This window comes from Ailuropoda melanoleuca, chromosome 18, assembly GCF_002007445.2.
Source record: "Ailuropoda melanoleuca isolate Jingjing chromosome 18, ASM200744v2, whole genome shotgun sequence".
Lineage (NCBI taxonomy): Eukaryota > Metazoa > Chordata > Mammalia > Carnivora > Ursidae > Ailuropoda > Ailuropoda melanoleuca.
Window position 1 is genome coordinate 24,110,762 of NC_048235.1, and position 11,361 is coordinate 24,122,122.

An 11,361-nucleotide genomic window follows, 5' to 3' on the forward strand; every position below is an offset into this window, starting at 1 on the left:
AATCTCCTAGCCCAGTACTTCACAGAAGGTAAGAAAAACATGAATGTATTTTCCCCTTTTCTTTGTCCTCCTTCCTGCGCAGAGAGCTAAAGAGAGAAGCGGGAGAGAAAAGACCAAGGACACAGTGCGCTCTTGCTGGGCATATCAGAGAGAAAGCTCTGTCGCACCTCTCTGACTTAGAGAACGTGATCTTTCTCCTGCCTATGTTGAAAGAATTAAACCAAATAACCACAGAATATCTGATCTCTGTGTTTGATGTAGGAATGAGGTAGCAGATATTCCAGATAAAAATGGTTAGAGGAGGGGCGCCTGGGCGGCTCAGTCGGTTAAGCTCTGACTCTTGGTTTCAGCTCAGGTCATGATCTAAGGGTCATGGGATCGAGCCCCACATCAGGCTCTATGCTGGACCTGGGGCCCGGTTGGGTTCTCTCTCTCTCTCTCTCTCCCTCTGTCCCTCTCCAGCCACATGCACTCTCCCTAAAAAAAAAAAAAAATGTGGGAGGAATTTCTCTGTGGCTAGAAGATGGAGGACAGGGGCGCCTGCGTGGCACAGTGGTTAAGTGTCTGCCTTCAGCTCAGGGCGTGATCCCGGCGTTCTGGGATCGAGCCCCACGTCAGGCTCCCCTGCTGTGAGCCTGCTTCTTCCTCTCCCACTCCCCCTGCTTGTGTTCCCTCTCTCGCTGGCTGTCTCCTATCTCTTTTGAATAAATAAAAAATAAAAAAAAAATCTTAAAAAAAAAAAAAAGGAAGATGGAGGACAGCCATCAGCCCCTGAGACTAGATTTATTCCTGTCTTACGTGTCAAGCATCATCCTGCCTTCCTGATGTGTCCTGGGCTTTATAGCTGTATTTTTGGTGCCAGTGTCACCCCTAGTTTCATCTCAATCCTCCTCACCTTCATTTCCTTTCTCCTCCACTCACACTCCTCTTGATTTCCTTGCACACTCTCTACCTTGTTCTAACTGTGTAACTTTGCAAGCCACTTAGTACCTTACCTAATTACTTTGTTGATTAATTAAAACTCAGCTCTTCTGCTTTTCTGCCCGAGGCTCTGCACCAGGCTTTCCCTTCCTGGGCTGGCCGGGAACACTGGAGGCTTGTCAGCTCTCACAGCCAGCGTCCTGCAGGGCTCAGGAACAAAGAGAGGCTCTGTTGCTTCCACAGCCCTGACCAGCCCCATCCCAGAATAAGGAGAGATTTGGGCTGAACTTTCCCGAACATAGGAAAAAGCCCCCTGTCTGCCAAGAAAATAGGAGTCATTCATCCTCTCACTTGTCTGTCCAATTAGAGACACTGCTTTATAAATAAAGCAACCGTTTTCTAAAAATGTTCCCATCCAGTCTCTTTTGAGTAGATTAACTTCAAAATACCTGATCTTGTCAACCCTGGGGAATTCTTTGGAGAGTGTATGGAATCCATCCGGATACTAAAACGTATCTTTGGATGCCTTCTTAGACTCTGGAATTACTTTTGAAGGACACCATTAGAACGCTATGACGACAAAGAACGCTATGGGGGCAAAGGGGGTAAAATAAGGACAAATAAGAGTTTCCCCACCTAAAGTTGTATATTTGTGTCTCAGTATGTTCGAATAGCCCATCAATTATTAACTGACTGGGAACATTTGCAAGTACTGCGTCAAAACATACAACACCAGAAGGCATTCTCCAAAACTGGTTCTATTTATTCAATGTTGTTTACTATCTCTTGGCAGCTTTGTCCTTTTAGATGCTGTTTGGAAGCCTCCCTAATATATACACTGTCAAGTGGACAGATCTCTGTTCAGATTTCTCAAATAAAAGACTGGCAGAAACTCAAAGGCAGGCACGTTAACTTCAGTTTCTTAGAGAGATCAAAGAAAGCTGCTCACCAGCAAATCCACTCATATGGAGTCCCTTCAACCCATCAAATCAGTTCAGGACTGTGATTTAGTGGTAAGGATTAGACTGTAATGCTGTGCTCTGATAAGATGAAACTCGGAGCTCAAAATGTTATAAGCATGGATAGAAGAGTAGATATTAGTCAAGAAGAAAATGCATGGAATTTAAGATGTGAGTTGGTGTTGTCCATTCTGGGCAATACTGGAATTTCTTTTTATCCTAAAGTCCTTTGTTATTCCAAAAGGTAGGAGGAGTTGAGGAAGAATGAGAAATATAGGATTTTATTCTGTGGATCTGATCATTTTTTTCAACCGCATATAAGTAAAGAGCTGGCTTTCAAAGACGTACACAGTTGCGTAGGCTTCGGGGTATAAAATTATGAACTTATTGGGTCTAGCCATTGATTATTTTTTGAGATGAACAGTTTGTTTATTCCTTCCTTTCAGAGGAATAAAGAGTGAGACAACTGAATGAAGAACACAGACCGAGAAAAACAGATCCACCAAGATCTCATGGGTGATGGGCCATGGCCCTGAATTTGCAACACGGTCTCAGAGAGGGCCCCAAATCTTGACAAAACAAAGTAGCCATTCTAATGAATCTCATGGACAACTGGATAGGACACAGCAATTCAATGCCTGCAGATTTGTAGGGGGGCTGCTTCTGTGGCTGTTTCCACTCAAGTAACCGAGCAGCCCAGATGCATACCCCTATCTGAGGCCAGAAGCTTGTGGAGGAGTCTGGGGTACCCGAGGTGCAGGTACAGAAGACAAGGAGAGGTGGATTCGTGCTGGGGTATCCACCAGCATCCTTTGCATTCCCTCACCACCAACACCCCCCACAACCTGGGAGGAGGCCCATGTGGACCTCCTGGGGCACCGGATGCCACACGGCACAGGTAATAATGCCTGCCAAGCAACTGGACATCTTTCCCTGCAGTGACCACCATTTCCTGCAGTGGCAAATGGAAGTCCAGGGAGGTAAAAGGACTTGCCTAAACCCACCTCAAGCAAAGCAGCAGCTGGGAATTTACTAAAAGCCATGGATTACAGATTCTAGGACCATGGTTAAGCATTCAAAGGCCTTTCCTTCTCCCTAGAGGAACATCTTAGAGTGAATAATCCCCTAGCATAGGATCAATAAAATACAAACAATTTTTATTCTAATATATAAAGGCATAAATGGAAAATGCTTCCAGCTTTATTTTTTTAAAGGAGAGAAAGCACATGAGAGCATCTTAAACTCTTGAAAAGAAAAATATCTTACAATCTAGAGTATAATTATTGTTTTATTACATTTCATCACTTGTATTTCCAGGAAACATCAGATTACTTAACCTCAAGGGTACTTGAAAGGGGCACAGAGTCCCTGTTCTGATTAGAGTAGTTGAGGAATTGGGTTCTATCTTCCTTTGGTGACAATTCAAAAGGAAGTCACTCCGTCTTTGCTATGTCATCTGCAGATTTATATTCCAGAAATAACCACCGCAGTGTATTTGATTAATAGCAATCACAATCCCTAATAATGCTCAGATGAGCTTATTCGATGGCATCCCTGGTGCCGAGTGACGAAACGGACATAAATACGTGTGATATAACCAGCCCCCTCTCCTATCTTATGCCTCATTATATGAAAACTGTGCCATTTTCCCCTGAACAGTAGACTGAAAGAGAAGACTTACATTTTTCTTTTACACTTCCCCTGAGGAGCAAATTTCACTTAGAAACAGAGTTACATCAACCAAAAGCAATTTGTGTACGTAAAGTATTCAGAAATGCTCAGCCTGCAGAACCATCATTAGCATTTGACTGCACACTTTGCTCCTAACAAGCACGCCTTGGCCCTCCGAAAGGTAATAATTGTAGTTCTTCTTCATTCGCTTTAAATTCATTTGTCCTTGGGGGTCACGGGACTGCCAGGTTAGCAGCCCCAGAATCTCACCTTATAATTGTACTAAACTATAGTCTTATGGAGACTCCCTCAGCAATCACTTAAAAAAAAATTATGATTCTAGGGGCGCCTGGGTAGCGCAGTCATTAAGTGTCTGCCTTCGGCTCAGGGCGTGATCCTGGTGATCTGGGATCGAGCTCCACATCAGGCTTCTCCGCTGGGAGCCTGCTTCTTCCTCTCCCACTCCCCCTGCTTGTGTTCCCTCTCTCACTGGCTGTCTCTCTGTCAAATAAAGAAATAAAATCTTTAAAAAAAAAATTATGATTCTCTCCAAATCCCAGAGTTGTGAAAACAGGCACCGAGGGACACAGCTGACCTAGACCCAGAGGCCGATCTCTAAATTACGTAAATATCGAGACAGAGCATTCTACTCTTTGCTGGGGATTAACAGATATTTACTATTAGCACTATTAGGTGACATCGTTCTGAGTCACATGAATTTAAGGAAATCTGTAAAAAACACACTCTTCCCTTGGGTATGCTAATCTTGGTTGATTTCAATTTGTGGTCTCTTAGTCCCTGTGTCCAGGTGAGAAATGCATTTAACGGTGATGATAGCAACGTGCAATCTGAAGGAGACGAAGTCCAAACCTTACGGAGATTTGAGAAGTCAAGTCCAGCCTGCGCATTTGAAGCAGCAACTCTAAACGTAAAGGAACTAACGGCTGTGAGCACCTACTGTATGCCAGGTCTTGCGCTACTATTTTACGTTCACTATCTTTTAAAAAGACCTTATTTGTTTGAGAGAGAGAGAGAAAGCACGGGGTGAGGTTGGTGAGGGGCAGAGGCAGAGGGAGAAGCAGACTCCCCGCTGAGCAGGGAGCCTGATGTGGGGCTCGAGCCCAGGACTCTGGGATCATGACCTGAGCCGAAGGCAGACGCTTAACGACTGAGCCACCATATTTAATATTCACAACAACCTGTTGAAATAGATTTTATCTCCCTTGATTACAGAGTCAAATCTGAGTCAAATTTGAGGCTCGTGGGTGTTAAGCCCATTGTCCCAAATCACACAACGAGTAGGTGGTGGGGCCAGATTCTGAACCAGTGGCACCCAGCACTCCTTTCTACTATTTCATGCAACCCTTAAGCCAGCAATCACTGCCCCTCCCCTCCGTGCTGAAACCCAAGCTCCGGTGGCAGCAGGAGGACGGGTCCAGCTGGTGAAACAGGTTGAAAGTCGAGGCAGTAAGATCTGAATCTCTCTGGGTGCTAGGATCCACATACTTGACTGAGCTCATAAAAGAGATTCAACAGGTCAAATGCAAGAAATTGGAGAGTAAAGGACTTCCTTCCGGGGCCTTGGGAAAATCAAACCCAAAAGAAACATTCATGGTTACAGCCAAAGCCCATTACAGAAGCTAGGAACAATTACAGGAATTACAGGATGTGCTGAGCAGGAAAAATAGCCACTCGTGGGGTCAGACCGTGCTCTGAGGAGCCAGTCGATTGCTAGGCAAAGCTAAGAGGAAGCTCAATGAGTCCAGAGTCAGAACAGAGAGATGCAAGTGGCTCAGAGCCAGTGGTCAGCTGCTCTGCTAAGTGCCCAGGGAGCAGCCACTTTCTGAAGTGCTGGCTTCAAACCCTGGCCTTACCTGACTTTATCTTTGCATACATTTCACCTCACAGGCAGCAAAGCAGCAGTGGGTCTCCCCAGGGATCCAGCTAATGTTTGGTCATTCTAGAGACAGCTGCATAGGGAACTGAACGTTATGAAAAACCTTCATGTCCCCAGGGTCAAGCACTGTGCTGAGATCAGAGAAGAGACTCAATATTTGTGGAAGGCAGGGAGGAAAGGAAGGAGTGAATAGACAGATTCAAGCACCACGCCAGGTCCAGGGTTATGTGTCAGGAAGGGGCAGAAAAAGCTGAAGCTGAGCTCTCAGCTGTGGAATGGCAACTGTTAGAAAAAGGGCTATGTCTGAGGACTAGGAGACGTGGGTTGAGGGACTCTTTCATCACAAAGAAGGTCTGGATCACAAGATGAAAAATCCAATCGGAAAATGCGCCAGAGCTAAAAAGAATCCTGCCTCCAAGGAACTGGGAGATGAATTAGGACCTTATTCACTAAGACACAGGAAGGAGGAGAAAGCAGAGACCCAGGATGTGGGAGCAGTAAAGATAGTCGGACTAATAACCCAAGCCCTGACTTGGATATTCCTCTAACTAGAGCCATTGTTAGTTTTGTGATCAAGTCTTTGCGGAGAATGTGCCAGGTCCAGCTGATAGGGAAACCTAACGGATTATTGTACATTTTTCTGGTGCCCAGTTACCAGTTACTCATTCCAGCTCCTAGATACCTGAGGGGATAGAGTAAGTCCTCGTGGGTTTGGTAAAAGATCGGCCTCTCCTGGTGAGCTTTTTAAAACGAGGGACAAAGGACATTGATGAGTGATCGCCTGGAGAAATAAGACAGTGGGGCAGTTTACCCATAATTCCAGTTCCTTTAGGAAGGCAAGGTAGAAGGGAGCAGAACAACCCTCAAGGGAGAGGCATGGTGTTCCTCCTGGATAGAAGCTTCACCATCCAATCCCTGCCTATGAACTCCTGCTCCTGGGGGTGGGCTGGTGGGTTGGTGGCTTATCTGCCCCTTCCTTCCCTATCCTCTCCTATTGCCACCTCACCAGCTGGTCTATTTTATTTTTATCTGACAAACAATAAACTCCAAGAGAATAGGTACTATATCTAGTTTTTTTTCTGCTTTGTGTCCTCAGAACTAAGGTCTGTGCCTACAATACTCAAAAAAATGACAGCTGGGTGAATGAATGAATGAATGAATGAATATTAACAATTTATCTCTAATTTCAACTACAGGGAAGAAAGAGAAACATTTTAAGGGCCAGAGACACAGGGATAGTACCTGTACAGGGATACACAGTATTCCCTGGATACTCTAATGGGATTCATTGCTTTTAAGTTTTTCCTTAGAAAGTTCCTGCGGGCTGCAGTGTAGCCACACACAATCTCAACACAGAGCTGGGGGCTGGAAATCTAAACATAACACAAAAAGTACGGGTGACAAGATGCATGCTATAACTTAGTAATTTCTAGGTCACTTGCAAATGATTGCCGTTAATAATTACAAGCTTTCATTGGGCCCTTTCTATTTTCAGAGTGCTTTACAATCATCCATTGGTTATGCCCCACAACAGCGCTATGAGGCAGATCATCTTTATTATCGCATTACAGATGCACTGAGGATGTCAAGCTGGATTTAATTGATCCACAAAGGTAGCTATTTTTAGTGGCTCATTTGCCCCGCTGTTTTCAGGTCTTAAAAATCTATTGATGCTGTCTGGAGGGTGATCCGGCTAACGTGCAATTGAGAAAGAAACATTGCAGAAAACGACCCAGAATCGCAGAAGCAGCGTAGGTACTAAATTTCTGAGAGGTTAAGAGGTGCCCGAGAGAAGCTTCGATGTATTCTAGAAGCACATAGATTAGCTGCCGTCTGTGTTCTTAAAAACTACTTTTCTCCTAAGGTTACCGCCACCTTGAAAATATGGATTTCGTTTCACACGTATAGGTTTGAAAGCAATTTATACAATCTGGCCTCACAGTGCTGAGCCAGAGTTCCCCTCAGTGAGATATCTGAATCCCAGGATCAAATTATTCTGTGCATATGGGAACTACATGTGATCAGATGTGCACTCTGAGGACTAAAGTGAGCATGACCACATGGTGGAAAGGGTATTGCCCAAGAAGGCTGGTGAATCTGTGGAGCCCAGGAAATGATCTGTCACCACAGCCAAAGGGAGTGTTTTGGCTGCGTGTCTATGGGATGATTTTCCTTCCCCACTGCATTGTCTGGCTTTCCATTTGTCCATCTGTGGAGGCTTCTCCATAAGCACAAAGGCTGTCCTTGTTGTACGTTGAATTATATCCCTCAAAAAAGACATGTTGGATCCTAAGCCCAGTATCTCAGAACTCAACCTTGTTTGGAAACGGCACCTTTGCAGAAGTAATCAATTTAGAATGAGGTCATAAGAGTAGGCTGTAATCAAATATGACTAGTGTCCTTCAAAAGGGAAAAATTAAGGGGGCACCTGGGTGGCTCAATCCATTAAGCGTCTGACTCTCGATTTCAGCTCAGGTCATGATCTCAGGGTCATGAGAGCAGGTCCTCCATCACTCCAAGCTGGGCATGGAGCCTACTTAAGATTCTCTTTCTCCCTCTCCTTCTGCCCCTGCCCTATCCTCTAAAAAAAGGAGGGAGGAGGAGATTGAATACAAAGACATCCAAAGAGGGAAGATAGCCCTATAAAGATGCAAGATTGGAGTGATACATCTGTAAGTCAAGGAACGCCAAAGATTGCTGGCAAACTTCCAGAAGCTAGGAAGAGGCAAGGAAGGATCCTTTCCCAACAGGTTTCAATGGAAGCGCTATCCTGCTGACACTTGGATTTCAGACTTCTAGCCTCCAGAACTGTGGGACAATAGATTTCTGTTGTTCTAAACCACTGAGTTGCTGTTACTTAGTCGTGGCAGCCTTGGGAAACTAATACAGTCCTATTAATAGATTAATCTCAAAAGAAGATGAAAAATAACATATTGTCCAAGGCTACTGCCCAGTGTTAAATTCTTCTGAGTGTTACGTCACTTCCTACTATGGAGAAACTTGGTGTGTAAGAGAAGATCCCCATCATCCAGGTAATATTTTGAATTGTTACATTAACAATTATAATTATGGCTACAGCTCTACACCATAGAAGCAGCCCCCTAAAAAAATAAGATTTTCAGGTTAACAAACTATATCCCTAGTTCATTAGGGGATCTTCATTGAAAAACACGTGCTTTTGGTCACACAAAGCACAATGTGGAAACGAGTGAATGGTAACATGGGACACGATAAAGAAAGTGTTTTAAATGCATTTCTTACTAACATCCATCACAAGCAATTTTTTAAAACACAGTGAATTAAATCCAAATAAGAAGAAATGAAATAACAAAAGGGAGACATTAATGAAATCAAAAATACAAAGCAAAGAAAATCAACAATGCCAAAAGTTGGTTCTTTGAAAGATATTTAAAGGTGATATTTAGTACAACTAATAAGAAAAAGAGAGATAAGACGTGATGAATATTGGAAATAAAAAAAGGACATCTCTGTAGATTAAACAGATGTTAAAAAGCTGATGAGATGGGGCGCCTGGCTGGCTCAGTCAGTACAGCATAGGACTCTTGACCTTCAGGTCATGAGTTCAAGCCCCATGTTGGGTGTAGAGATTATAAATAAATAAACTTATAAAAAAGCTGATAAGATATTATGAACAACATTACATTAACGAAGTTACAATTTAGACAAGATGTACACATCCAAAGAAAAACACAATTTAATAAGCTGACAGAAAACTACATTTAAAATTCCAAACATGTATCTATTTGCAATTTAAAACTCTCTCACAAAGATGAGATGTTAGATATTAGATGGCCCCACTAGCGAATTCATCTAAACATACTTAGGGAATGGATAATACCGGTCTTAACAAACTTTTCCATAGAATATAAGAGTAGAAATACTTCTTAACTCGTTTTATGAGGCCAACGTAATCTAACAGTGACGTTACAAGAAAGGAAAATTACAAGGTGGTATCTCTTGTGAGCATAGATACTAAAATCCTAAACAATATGTTAGCCTAGACCTTTTCACAGAAAACTATAAATCATTTTTATGAAAATTAAAGCAGTCCTAAATCAATGAATAAACATATGCACTAGTCGGAAAATTCAGTATCATAAAAATGTAAATTCTCTTACAAATAGATCTATAGATCCAATCAAATGCCAATCAAAATCCCAGAAGGTTTATTTTTGTGAAAATTGGGAAACTGATTCTAAAGTTTGTATGAAAATGCAGGGGCGCCTCGGTGGCACAGCGGTTAAGCGTCTGCCTTCGGCTCAGGGCGTGATCCTGGCGTCACGGGATCGAGTCCCACATCAGGGCTCCTCCGCTGGGAGCCTGCTTCTTCCTCTCCCACTCCCCCTGCTTGTGTTCCCTCTCTCGCTGGCTGTCTCTATCTCTGTCAAATAAATAAATAAAATCTTTAAAAAAAAAAAAAGAAAAGAAAATGCAGATAACGTGGAATTAAGCCAAGACCACTTTGAAGAACAAAGCCAAAGGACTTGCAAGACCAAAAGCCCCACTTGCTATAAAGCCACAGTAATTAAGACAATGTGATGTTGGCATAGGGTAGGTAAAAAGACTGGTGTAACCCCATAAAGAACCTAGAAGTAGACTCACAAAAAATGCAGCTACCTGACTTATGACAAAGTTGACTGTTCAGTGCAAAGCGGAAATGATGGATTTTTCAGTAAACTGGGTCAAATGAATACTCATAAGCAAAAGCCATAGTTTGGGTCCTGCCTCACATCATAAGCAAAAATCAAGTCCAGAAGTTTTCAGATTTAGATCTCTGGATGGGAGAATATCTTGATAAACTTAGGGCAAGCAGATTTCTCAACGGGGCACAAAAGCACTGGCCATAAAGAAAAAAAAAATGAAACTATTAGATGTCATTAAAATTAAGAACTTGTGTCCATCAAAAAATAACACTGGGAGTGAAAAGGCAAGACACAGAATGGGACAAATGTACACATATGCATGTGTATGTGTACAAAATTTCCTATATTGAGAGTATATAATTCCTAATAGATAAATAAATCCTAAAATCAATAGAAAAAAATGAGCAAAGGACTTGAATGAACATTTCACAAAAGAAAAAAAAAGTGGCTAATACACATGAGAAGTTTCTCAACATCAGTTGTCACTAGGGAACAGAAATTAAAACCCCAATGAGATGTCACTACACAGCCTCCAAGAGGATTGATATGAAAAAGAACCACAATACCAAGTGTTGGTGTGAAGGAAAACCCACTCATTGCCTCTGGGAATATAAATTGGCACAACTATTTTAGCAAATTGCTTGGTAACATCTACTAAAGCTAGGCACATTTATACCCCTGTGGCCCAGTAATTTTGCTCCTAGATACACATCCTACAGGAATGTATGCACACAGTTACCAAAACACACATACAAGAATGTTTAGAGCAGCACTATTCGTAATAGCCAAACAATGAGAACAGTCTAATGTCCATCAAAGCGAAATGGGTAAATTGGAACAGATACAGCAACGAGAACAGCCTATAGTTGTTACATTGACACCGATCAACCTTATGAACACATATGGAGCAAAAGAAGCCAGATACAAAGAACTGATACTCTGATTCCATGCCTACAGAGTTGGAAAACAGGAAAAACGAACCAGAGGTAATAGAAGGCAGGGGGGGCAGGGAGTGAGTAGGAGAGGGTCTGGAGAGGCTTAGAGGCAGTGCTGGTGATGGTCTGTTTCTTAATTTGGTTGACAGTGACAGTGGTACGTGTATTTTGAAAATTGATCAAACGACACACTTAAGGCGTGTGCGCTCATTTGTGTATTTCAATACTAAGTTTATTTTTTTTTTTAAGATTTTATTTGTTTAGGGGCGCCTGGGTGGCACAGCGGTTAAGCGTCTGCCTTCGGCTCAGGGCGT